Source organism: Vicugna pacos, chromosome 5 (genome assembly GCF_048564905.1).
Source record: "Vicugna pacos chromosome 5, VicPac4, whole genome shotgun sequence".
Taxonomy (NCBI): Eukaryota; Metazoa; Chordata; class Mammalia; order Artiodactyla; family Camelidae; genus Vicugna; species Vicugna pacos.
Genome location: NC_132991.1, coordinates 36,326,181 through 36,339,149, shown reverse-complemented (window position 1 = coordinate 36,339,149; position 12,969 = coordinate 36,326,181). Strand labels below are relative to the sequence as shown.

General features: G+C 35.1%; 1 protein-coding gene across 1 annotated transcript in view; it reads right to left on the bottom strand.

Moving 5' to 3' along the window:
• Positions 1-511, bottom strand: part of PSMD14 (proteasome 26S subunit, non-ATPase 14) — an 85,900-nt gene extending 85,389 nt beyond the window's left edge. Inside the window, exon 1 of the mRNA XM_006196215.4 lies at positions 243-511. The gene's annotated coding sequence lies outside the window, so the exon portion shown is untranslated. The remainder of the gene's footprint in view (positions 1-242) is intronic.
• Positions 512-12,969: the final 12,458 nt, after the last annotated feature.

Sequence of the window (12,969 nt, the reverse complement as noted above, 5' to 3'; positions counted from 1 at the left end):
TCAAGATGTTCTGAATTCAGCAGAGCAGAAACGCCTGGAAGCCAAGTGACCACATACAGACCTAACTTAGTCAGAGACCCGGGTAGCCGACGAGGAAGACGAAGGAACCTGGACTCCACCCTCGCCACTCGGGCCCCAAGTGGCAACTCGGCTGGGCAACGTGACTCAGGAAAGCACGGGGCTGGCAGCGGCCTAGCGCGGCAGCCTCCGCGGACCTCCGGGGCCTGCCTTCCCCGTCTTACCTGAAGGCAGGAGGGGCGGGAGGCTGCGGTCTGGACTGTTGTCCGCCGGCAGCGGTGACGCAGAAGCAGAGGCAGAGGCAGCGGCGGCGGTGACAGCGGCAGCAGCAGCTCAGACTCGGCCAGGCTCTGGCTCCGCGAACCGGCGATGAATCAGCCCGATTCCATTCAAAAGAGTCGCCCAGGCCTCCGCCGCGAAGCACTTCCGGGTTCACTGCTCTGCTTCGGCTTCCGTTCCCCTGACGGCCAATTGGAGACGACCTGGGAGACGGGCGGGCGTCCCAGGAGGAGCGCCCGGGGCGAACGAAGCGGGCCGCCAACTCCTCCAGTCTTGGCTTGGAGGGCGGGGCGGAAGTTAGCGCCAGGACCGCTCCCGCCTCTCCGACGTCCTCCCTTTCTGCCCCCGCCTTTTCCTCCCCACTTCTGGGCGCGGAGGTCTGGGGCGCCGGCCTGCGCAGCCCGGGAGGGGCCTGACTGTTCAGTGGAACGCCAGGAGTGAGAAGACCGGAACCCTTTTCGTTTTGGTATTCACCGCGGCCCTACTTAAAAACTAAAAAGTTCACTTGAACTAAACTTAACTTCATCATCTGAGAAGCAGAAGAGAAAAGGGAGGGATGTGAAAAGAGGGGAAATCTGTCGGATGCTCTTTTCCACAGTGCAGTCTACCCACCTTCTTGCCTTTACCGCTTTGCAAAGTCTGGATTTCAAGGAAAACAACGTTTGCCAAACGGTAAAACCGTCTATTTTATGTCCAGTTTAATTTACAAGGCTTAAGAAATCATTTACTCACGTTTCCCCTCGTAATTACCATCAAAAATAACATTTTACCCATTATCTGCTTTGTGCTAGGTTTTCAAGGGAGCAAAATCGCCCAAGAAATAACTTACTGTTGTCAAGTTTATATCACATCTTCATAAGGCTCTGTTTAGGGCAGCACGTTTACTGAGTTCATCTCACTTTGTCAGTATGTTTCAAATAACTAGCATCTTTAAAGCATTCCTAAATCAAGAATGGTGAGGAATTTACTGGATGGAAGGAAAGGATGGATTGCAGCATCTGAATCCAAAGCTGTTTGAGTGACACAATTACATAGAATTTCCTATTGAAAGATACCACTCTAAATATATGTGTATATATATTATATATTATATATAATAACATATATATATGTTATTTTAATAATAGGTAATATTAATTGTATTTGGATCCATGTCTTTGTTTTCCCTCAGACTTGTGCCTCTTTTTTTGTAGATATTCGCATCCTCCTCCAACTAGTTTCTCTAATCAGACCTGAAAGTAGACCCTTCCCTCTGATTCATCTGTTCCCACTGGCCTCCCAGTTAAACACCCTGGAAATCATGAAAGGTCTAATCTGTAAAATAGCTTTTGCAATCCATCACTCCCCTTTCTCCACTCACTCTACACCAACCTTAATTCAAGCCTTCCTTGCTCTTTTCCTAGAATACTGCAAGTACCTCCTTGATCTCCCTACCTCCAATCTGTCGCCCTTAATCCATTCTCCACTTCATTGGCAAAGGGCTTTTTTCTGCTGTACAAACACAGTCATGCCTCTTCTTTACTTAAAATTTCACACATGGCTTCCCCTAATATCCAATACAAAGGTCAAAAATCCCTCAAGTTTGTTTGAAGCACACTTGCTCTAGCCATACTAAAGTATTTAACTGGGGTATGAGATGTCCATAGGGACTTAGAAAAACTCTGACATATTTCTAGGAATCTGAAAGGTAGCTGCATGTTTAGGATTGTGTGAATGCCTAGGGCTGTGTGGATGCTCAGGAAAGACCTGAGAAGACTCTAAGCTCTCACCCCTGGCTAACCTTGAGGCACTACACAAGAAAGAAGTGTAAAGATAAAGTTGTAAATTCCCTGACTGTCAAAGCTATACCAGTCATCAGATGACCGCTAAGCTAACTCGAGCAAAGACACCAGTGGTCATTCACAACAAAGAATACAGACTTTAAGGAATAAATTCAGAAAAGTCACTAAACCAACAACTACTACACAAAAACAGCAAAAACTCTGGGGGGGGGATGGTAGAATCTTGATTTCTGGAGTGGCCACATTAACTGATTCAAGATGTCCAGTTTTCAATAGATAAACAAGATTACACTGTATAGCACAGGGAAATATACACAAAATGTTATGATAACTCACAGAGAAAAAAATGTGACAGTGAGTGTGTATACGTCCATGAATGACTGAAAAATAGTGCTGAACACTGGAATTTGACACAACATTGTAAAATGATTATAAATCAATAAAAAATGTTAAAAAAAGAAAAAAAAAAGATGTCCAGTTTTCAAAATAAAAAATTTAAAAAGGATGATACATGCAAGAAATAAGAACGTATGGCTCACACACAGAAAACAAAACAATCAATAGAAACTATTTCTGAGGAAGCCTATATGTTAGGCTTCCTATGTAAAAATTTTAAGATATTTTAAATATGTTCACAGAGCTAAAAGGAATCCTGTCTAAAGAACTAGAGGAAAGTATGAGAAGAATGTTTCACCAAATAGATAATATTAATAAGAAATTGTTTTAAAAAAAATTCTGGAGTTGAAAAGTATAATAACTGAGGTGAAAAATTCATTAGAGGGACTCAACAAAAGATTTGAGTTAGTGGGAGAAAGAAAGAGCAAATTTGAATATAGGTCAGTTGAGTTTATTCAGTCTGGGTAACAAATAGAAAAGAGGCTAAAGATATATGAACAGAGCCTCAGAGGACTGTCAGGACAATCAAGCATACTATATGTAATGGGAATCCTAGAAAGAGAAAAGAAGTAAAAAAGAGAAGAAATAATATTTGAAGAAATAATGGTAATAAAATCCTCAAATTTGATGAGAAACATTAATCTACACATCCAAGAAGCATAACAAACTCCAAATGCAGTAAAATCAAAGAAGTTCACACCTGGATACATTATAATCAACCTTTTGAAATCCAAAGTATAGGAGAGAATCTTGAAAGTGTCAAGAGAGAAGCCACTCATTACATAATCCTCAATAAGATTCACAACCAAAGCTATGGAAGCAGAAAGCAGCAGGATGACATACTCAAAATGCTGGAGGAAACCGTCAACCAAGAATTCTGTATTTGGAAAAGTGTCCTTCAAAAATGAAGGAGAATTTAATATGTTCCCAAAAATATGTGTATTAACAAAAATAAAGAGAATTTGTCTCTAGGAAACTGGCCATAGAAGAAAAACTAAAGAGAGTCCTTCACACTGAAATGAAGAGACTAGACATCTCAAATCTCCATGAAGGAATAAAGGACTTATAAAAGATAACTATATAAGTAATTATAAAAGACAGTATACATGTTTTTTGTTTATAATTTTTTCTCCTATTTGATTTAAAAGACAATTGCATAAAGCAATAATTGTACATCTGTGTTGATAGGTATATTATGTATAAGGATATAATTTGTATCACAATTATAGCACAAGGAAGAGGGAGGGAATAAAGCTATATAGTACCAAAGTTATTGGATACTATTGAAATTAAATCACTATTAATCCAAGCTATATTGTTATCACTTGGTAAGTAATCCCCAGGGCAACCACTAAGAAAATACTCAAAAAATATATAATAAAAGAAATGACAAAGGAATTATGATGGTACACTAGAAAATATAATACGTATTTAAGACAAAAGGCAGAAGTAATGGAGGAGAGAAGAACAGAAAAACATGACATTTAGAAAACAAGTAGCAAAATGGTAGGTGTAAATATTGTATCAATAATTATGTTAAATGTAAATGGATTAAATATTCCAATTAAAAGGCAGAATAGGTTAAAAATACCCAATTCTATGCAGTCCACAATAGATGCATTTTAGATTTGAAGACATAAGTATGTTGAAACTAAAAGGATGAAAAAGTATATATCATGCAAACAGTAACAGGAAATTGTTCTGGCATTTTTAAAATAAAGTTAAAAATACAATTACCATTTGAGCTAGCAACTCCACTTTACATATTTACCAAAAGTAAATAAAAACATATTTCCACACCAAGACTTAAATATGATAACATTCATAGCAGTTTTATTTATAATAACTCCAAAGTAAAAATAATCCAGATGTTTCCGAACTGATAAATGGATAAAGTGTGGTATGTCCTTATAGTGCAATGATGCTCAGCAATAAAAAGGAAACTACTTATATATGCAACAATATGGATGACTTTCAAAAACATGCTGATGAAAAGATGTGAGACACAAAAGAGTACATACTGTATATACTATTTTAATAAAACTAAACAAATGGAATCAAATGTATAGTGACAGAAAACAGATCAGTAATTATCCTGGAGGTTCAGAGTGGAGTTAGTGGGGAGGACTGACTGCATGGTGTGTGAAAGAACTATTTGGGTTGTTGGAAATGTTCTCTTTATTGTGGTAGCAGTTTATCAAAGCTCATCAAACTGTATGCTTAAAATAGGTACATTTTATTATATATAATTTATACTACAACATAAAGTTGATTTAAAAGAAGGAAAAAAATTCTCAGATTTGTTAGTTTATCCCTTTTCCTTAGTCATACCAAAGCATGACGCCTGTCTGCAATGTCCTTTCTTCCATCTCCTATCACCACACTTCACCCCAACTTTTTGGAGCATGCTCAGTTAAAGCTGGTCATGTTGCTTACTCTGCAGTCCTACTCTATCCTTGTTTTACTTATCTGTCTTCACATCTAAACTTTCAGATTCTTGAAAGCAGTGGGTATGGACTAGCCATATAGGTACTAAAAACTGTTGTTGAATATTGGAGTGATACTTGTCTAAATACTTTGCTTGCAAAGAATACTCAAAGGGATCAGAAACATTAAAAATCCGGATACAGCCCTTCTTGAAATAATCAATTCTTTAAAAATAAATAAACAACCAAATTTATGGAATTTAGGTCACATATGTGATAAGAATATTACATCTAATGCTTAAAGCATTCATTGTTTTAGTTCCAATCCAGCCTTGGAGAACATTATATGCACAGAATTGTGACTTGTTTAATATGTTTCATAAAATTATAAATTGCCAAAAGTTCACATTATTACATATATACTGTACATATGTCAGAGAGAAACTTTCCTGCTTACTTGGTATCTTCTGAACCTGACACGTTTGTCAAATGAATGAATAACTGGCTAGTAGCATTACTACAAACCTACTCAAAATGCATCAACCTTATTATAAAAATGTCTTCATATTTGTAAAGAGCACTATGTGCATATACACACAACTTCTTTCATATACGAAGTCTGAATATGTGTCTAACAAGGAATTGCAACAGTAAATTTTCAGATAGCCTAACTTTACAATTATGAATATTAGAAAACAGTTATTGCTATTTGAATTTTAAAGAAATATTTGGAAAGAATTTAAGAAACACGTTGTTTTCTGTTCAAAATTCAAAACCAATTTAAATTGTTACACCTAATTATAATTTTTGAATTATGCAGTTTTTGAATATTATAAATAAATATAGGTCTTGCACAAGAAAAAGGAAAAATAAGAAAATATTTACTTCTTAAAGTACAGTGATTTAATTTAATGTATAAAGCCAATAGAATAATTGTTACTTCTGCCAGATGGTATTTTACATTTTGATAAAAAGATATATTCTTAATCATATATGTCAAGAAAAAGCGACCATATGTTGTTAAACACTTCCAATTTGTCATTTAATTTAAAAGGCACTACTGATACTGCCATAAATTTTTTTGGTGATGTGGCCTAAGTATCCTTGGTGTCAATAAAATTTAATCTTCTCAAGTAATTTCCTTATTGCTCTTTGACTGTTTGAACAAATATTTCAACAAAGAATTTTTTTAGCATCCACAAAGAAAAGATGCCATAAAGAGTATAAATCAGAATCCATAGTCTATATTCAAGTTACTACTGGGTGAAAAAGCATAACCTGTTTTCAAGAAGTCTCTTAAATTTAATTTACTATATTCTAGCAAAGTAAATAAAATATACAGAGTAACTCAAATAATTCCAAATTGATGTGCCTTAAGTTCAGAAACCCGGTGTGTTCTTAAGATAAAATAAAAGGGTGATTATTTATATTACAAAATAATTTGTACAATACCAAAGGGTTTCTAGTGAAAGAAACCATATGGAAGACACAGAAAATAGCATTCAATCTATAATGAAAAAAAGGAAATTGATATTAGATGATTATTAAAGGTTTTATATGCCTTTGTTTCCTCTGCCTTTTGAATCGGGAATTTGTTGGTCTGTTTTCTTCTAACATTCTCCTCTCATTTCTCTTTTCATTCTACAGGGCTCTATGTATGATTTTACTCAGGTGAAAGTTTGAATTACCATGTACATTCTAAAGACTTGCAAATTTCTATTGTCTGTACATATCTCTTCTCCATTGTTGTCAGACTCCAATGTTGTTAACCATTCTCCAGTTGATGGACATTTGGGTGGTTTCCAGTTTATTGTTTTCAGTTTTTTGCTATTATGAACAACAGTGCTATAAATATAGTATGTGTTCCCTGGTCTATCTGACCAAGAGATTCTCAAGAGTATATACCTCAAGAGCATATGCCTACAATGGTTCTAAGGCATGCCTGTTGTCAATTTTACTTGATACTGCCAAACTGTAACCCTATATAATGTTCAAACTTTCTCATTGCTCTGCATCATCACTAACACTTAATTTTGTTGGACTACTTAGTTTTTGCTAATCTAATGGGAATTAAATGATAGATAATTTTGCTTTAATTTGCATGCTCCTGATTACTAATAAGGTTGAACATCTTTCAAATGTTTGTTGGCCATTTATATTTACTCTTTTCTGAAATGACAATTCATGACTTTGGCACATTCTTTACTACGGAGTTGTTTGTTGTTGTTGTTGTTGTTGTTGTTGTTGTTGTTGTTGTTGTTGTTGTTGTTATGCATACTTTAAAACTCTTCATTTTGCACTTCAGTAAAATGAAACCCAAAGAGGATACCTTGCATGGGAAAGGTCATGTACCTAGTTAGTAGCAGAGTGAAAATTCATAGTAACCAGTGATATTTTTTTTGGTGGAAAAGCAACTTATGTGCAACTAATGTCATTTCCTTCTATGTTATTATTTTATTTTTCTAAAGTGGAAAGAAACATGTGTAACGTTAGATTTCTACAACACTTTAGACTGCATGCAACTACCTCCTTTCTCAGCCAGGCAGATATTTGGGTTTAGCAGTCCACTGAGATTGGAATGCTGCTCCAAGTGGACTACACCCAATAGTGAACCTTGAGAAGTCATTGGTTTGTTCATTATATTTGCAAATAACAGAGGAAATTGGTTAACTATCTTGGAACTCAAATTTCAGGAATAGAGTGAGGAAAGTGCATAGTGTAATGAAGATCCCCAGATAAGTCTAATCTTTCTGCTCATTGTGATCTATCTACTCATTGTCTAACGTAATTGAGAGGCAAAATAAAAACACAGAGTATTTCTCATTGTTTATGATGGATACCATAAGATGATTTTACTAGTCCGTGGACATTTTTTACATTAATGGATATATACTTATTTTGACGTATGCTAGAAAACCATAAAGAGCATATCAGACCTGTGATTTAGCAGCTATTAGTGGCTTAAGACAACATTCAGTTCTTTTAAAGGCATATATTTAAAGAAAAATATTAAGTAAACAATAACACAAATAGTAAATGGGTGGGGAAAATTGTGCAAATGGCATGTAAATGGCCAAAATTTGGAAAACACTGGACAATTATTTTGATTATGGATAATTCCAGGTTTATAAATTGACTCCATTATGTCCCGTATGTGGGAACTTGGGAAGTTGTTTACTTTCCTTGGCTGTACTGATTAGTATATTAATTGGCTTTAGCAAAAACCAACGTAGTAATGGCTTAAACAAGTTGTTACACTCCTCTCTATCTCACATGAAGATCAGGGTGGTGAGGGGGTCAGAGTGGCACTGCTGCATGAGGTTATCAGAAGCCTGGGGTCCTTCTATCTAGCTGCGTCATCATCCTTTTACACTACAGCATGTGGGAAGGGGAAAAGAGGAATTATGGGGCAAGCAGCTTTCTGTTAAGAGCATGAACTAGATTATGCATATCACTTTTGCTTACATTCTAATGGCTAACTGCAAAGGAGACTGTCATCTCTAGTGGGAAGGAAGGAAATAATGGAACTTAAGACAATGGACATTAAACAAAAAAAGACAGTGAACCCTGAGGGTGGAAAACAAATGAAGGGAGCCCCGTAGCTCCCCAAATTGTCCCAATTTACTGCCTGGAGAAAATTTCCAAACCTCAGCACAGGAAGGGAGAACTTAGGCAGAACACAAGGTCTACCCAAACTGAGGAAACAGAGGTGCAAGTCTGGGGAAGCCAGGCTGCTAGAATTCATAGGGCAGGATACCAAGGAGGAGAGAGATGCTCAGGGAGAACACCAGACATCTGCTGAGAGACCTCCTTGAATATTCAGCTGAGTGATGATCAGTTTGCGTGTACAGCTGGGGAAAGAACCATGTGAAAGGATTAAAAGGAATAGTGACTGGTTTGTAAGGACCAGGAAAAATACCTGTTCCCAACAGCTAGACTTGGAGGAAAAAACCTCATAATTGGAGCAGCGTCAGTAAGAGTGCCAAGAATGGTATGCTTCAACAGTGGGGAATAATTAATCCTAGCCTACATCCAGGTCTGTTCCTGCTTTAAAACTGTAAAAGCAGGACCCCAAAGGATCAAGGTATTTCTAAGTAACTGAACCAGATTCAATACTAGGATATCAGTGCTCTCCAAGCTGATTCTAATATTCATATGGAAATGCAAAGGACTTAAAATAAGAGAAACAACTCGGAGAAAAATAAAGTTAAAGGACTTACGCTACCTGACTCCAAGACTTATTATACAGTTACAATAATCCAGACCGTGGTATTTGACAGTTTCGGAATCTAATCCCAGTTCCATCTGTTTCTTCCCCCGGGCAAGTCACCTAATCATCATAAGCTTCAATTTTCTTATCTGTAAAATGAAAATATTAAAAACCGCATAGGATTATGTGACTAAATGAAATAGTGTATATAAAGCACTTAGCACAGCATGGGACCTGTGTAAAGAACATCGGCTTTTATGATCCACTCAACCCCAGGCTCTGTAAGGCAGGGACTGTACCTGTCTTGATTATCACTGTATCCTTAGGGCCTTAGAAGGAAAGTGAGTTTCAACTATCTCAAAGACTTAACAAGAAATCAGTTAACCGTATAGTTAAAGAACTTAAGGTAGTGTCTACGAGGCCAATACTATCACTTTTCAAATGGTGAATATGAAATTTAGAGAACCCAGGTTTCAAGCCCAGGTCATTCTTATCTAGCGATCCACACCTTCTCCCTTATTCTCAAATACTTTGGCTTTAGAATACCTTAATGTTTATTTATGTAGGATTTTAAAAGCAGCTTTGTAACATTTTGGTTAGGATAGTTATTAGAATAACCAAAGAGTATAGTGTGATAGGTAGAATTTTCCAACAATTTAAACTTTACTTCTAGTAATCCCAAATTCGAGGCATAGATAGTAATATTAAATTACAGGAAAAGGCTCTAGTTTCCGAATAGCATATTTAGAATAGCCATGGTGGCCTATAAGTTGAAGTGTAAACAAATGCTATTATTTTTAAATTTAGCATGATGCTGAGTCATTTTGCATAGAATTTAGTTTATAAGAATTCAAATGTAAATATTTAACGACCGCTATTTCACAACATCTCCAGAATCTACCCCTTTACTTTACAGTTAAAAAAAAAAAGAATCCTGCTTATCGTACTTCAAATCCCAACACAAATGCCCCAAGCAGTTCCATAAAACTGCTATCCAAACCACCTGATCCCTTTTTAGTGGTTTTACATAGTCCTGAGTCAGTCTTTAAATTTTTTTCATTGTTTTTCACTTCAAAATATGCATGTCCTCTTTGGTGTTATTAATGTTGTATAAATACTTCCAATTTTGACTTTTTTCAGTGACATTGTAACTGGCATGCAATGTGATTCTCCCAGTATACTCAGGAGAAAAATGACTGATAATTCACAATTAAAGGCTCATTATGCATTATGGCTGACAAATAATAAATTATTTGAATCTAAAAAAGTCTAGTTTCCATTTTGGTGGATTAAACTCCATTATAGTCTCTCTCATCATCCCCAAAAAGCTGCCCCTTTCCATACAGTGTTCTACTTCTGGCCATTTTCATGGGCACATTCAGTGCTTAGGGTGTATTTCTCTTCCCTTATCTACCTAAGATTGTGAAGCTCAGCAAAATCTCCATCTTTTTCATTTGCATACTGCTTAAAATCCTCCATTCTTATTCTAATGAGCATGTACAGGAAGTAATTTCTTCCTATTTTTGGCATTGAGTAGGCCCCTTTAAGTCCTATATCTAGCTTTTATCACCACGTTTTAAGAAAAAGAACAAACAACAATAATTGTTGTAATAATAGAAAGCATGAATAAAGATGAGAGTAATTTGGGGATTTTAACCTAGAAAATAAAACTAAAGGACGAATTCAATTAAATGCTAAGTTATATCAAGAAAAATATTGAATGTTCTCTATTCCATATGAGACATAGAATGACAATTTTGAAAAACTTTAGCTATAAACAAAGAAGGCCTTATCAACTGTAAGAATAGTATCAAGTATTTTAGTTTTTAAGAGCTTTAAAATAAGATGCACAGGGAGGTACCCAACTTTTTGAATAATAATGTCCTATCTTCCATTTACTACTTTAAGAGTTTGTAGATGAAAGAAACTAAGACTAAAATCCTAAAATTGTTAGGGTACAAAAGAAAGTAGAAGAGTGAAAACCTAATGGCTCAGTATCTCTAGATTATAACCTTTTTCAAACTCGTGTAAGGGACCATTTGGTGACACTATTTATGTGTATTCTTGCTTAAGGCAATTGGCTGTATCAGATCACTACTAAAGATTCTTAGTGAACTTTTTTTTTTAAAATTCTGGGATTCAAAGAAGTATAGTACTGTCATTTATTATTTGTTTCAATATGCAGAATACTGTTTGCATAAAATTGTATTCTCAAGAAGTAGAATAAAATATTTTTCTTAATGTTATAAAATCCCCAAACTGACACTTAGCTCCTATTTTAAGAGTAAAAATATTAGTGATTCATTATGTAAGACATAGGTCTTACAGAAAGCTCTGAACCTTTTATAAAATAAACTTGATCCACTTATAAATATGAGAATTAAATCAAAATGTGTTAAGTATCAGAAAATGTTGCTCCATTTAAATTTCAAAAGCTTTCTTAGCCTCTAATGAGGTAGATTAAACAAGAGCATCTTTGTTGGATGATATTAATTGGGTCTCTAAAGAGTCCTATTATTAGAGTATAACTATTTTTGCAGTGAACATATTTGATTTGTACATTAGTTTACTATAAAACCTGTTAATCTTTATATTAGTTTTCTTAGCATTTTGTGATAACTTTCTATAATTATTGTGTATTTAATAAATTAAGCAGTAACCTTAATGCTTTAAAATGTTAGTGTAATAGGTGAAATTCAAACAATTTGAGTGAAAATGAGCTCATTAATGGAGAGGATTTAATATTCATTCATAAAATGACAAGTTCTTTACAGGTAGATAGTAACATTTTAAATAAATCTCAGCCATTGAGTGAAGGGTTCCAAAAATGGTAATTCTAAGAGTACAAATAATTTAATTAAGAATTAAATAAAGGCTGATTATTTTTCCTTACCAAGAGATAAATTTTTTATTTTATGTTTCAAAACATGATTGGACTTACATTAATGCTTACCAGAGCAACTGAACTATTAATCATTCTGACCAAAAAAAATTTGAAAATATCACATGCAACACAACATCAAATCATATATATATATATATATATATATATACACTCACACACATATATACACATGTATATTCTATTTTGTACATATTTATTTGCAGTAACTTTATGAGACCAGCATGCAAAAATACTCATTGGATTTGTAATACTAACCATGGTATCTGTGCTGTGGAATTGCCTTGAATGACATCTCTATATAATGGGATACTTTGGAAATTGAGCATTATGCCAAATTTCATTAGGTTGTAAATGTTTCTAATGAATTTTTAATTGTTGGAGGAATTTCAAAATAACTCTAAAAGAAACATGCACATTGTATATGTCTTTGAAAGGTCTATTCAGTTTTTCTCTAACCTGCATATGTTTGGACTCTACAGTGCTAATAAGTAATCAGATAATCAATAATGGGACACATGCAGAAGATTCAAAACTACTAAGAACTAAGCAAATGGAAAAAGTCAATAGGCTACTTAATTAATGGCAAAAGAGGATTTATTTAAATGGCTATGTAGTGTTTCATTTAATCTTAACAAAGGGATACTAAGAAGAAAAAAACTAAACGAAAAAGAAAACAGCGCAAGTCCAGACCAGATTATGCTGCTAACTGTGACTAACTGCTCTGGGCCTCAGTGTGTCCGATTTGAGAGTCATTTTCAACTTCTTCCTCATCCTCCTTTTTCTTATCCTAGCAATAGAACATTTTGTCAAATGTAACCTTACATGGAACACCGATATATAAAACAGGTAAAGCCAGAAGTGCTCTGTTGAGGTGGTGAATGGGAAAACCTGGAGCCCTCTGCAGATTTGCTTATGCTATTTCTTGCTATAGAAAACTCAAAGTTTGCTGACTTT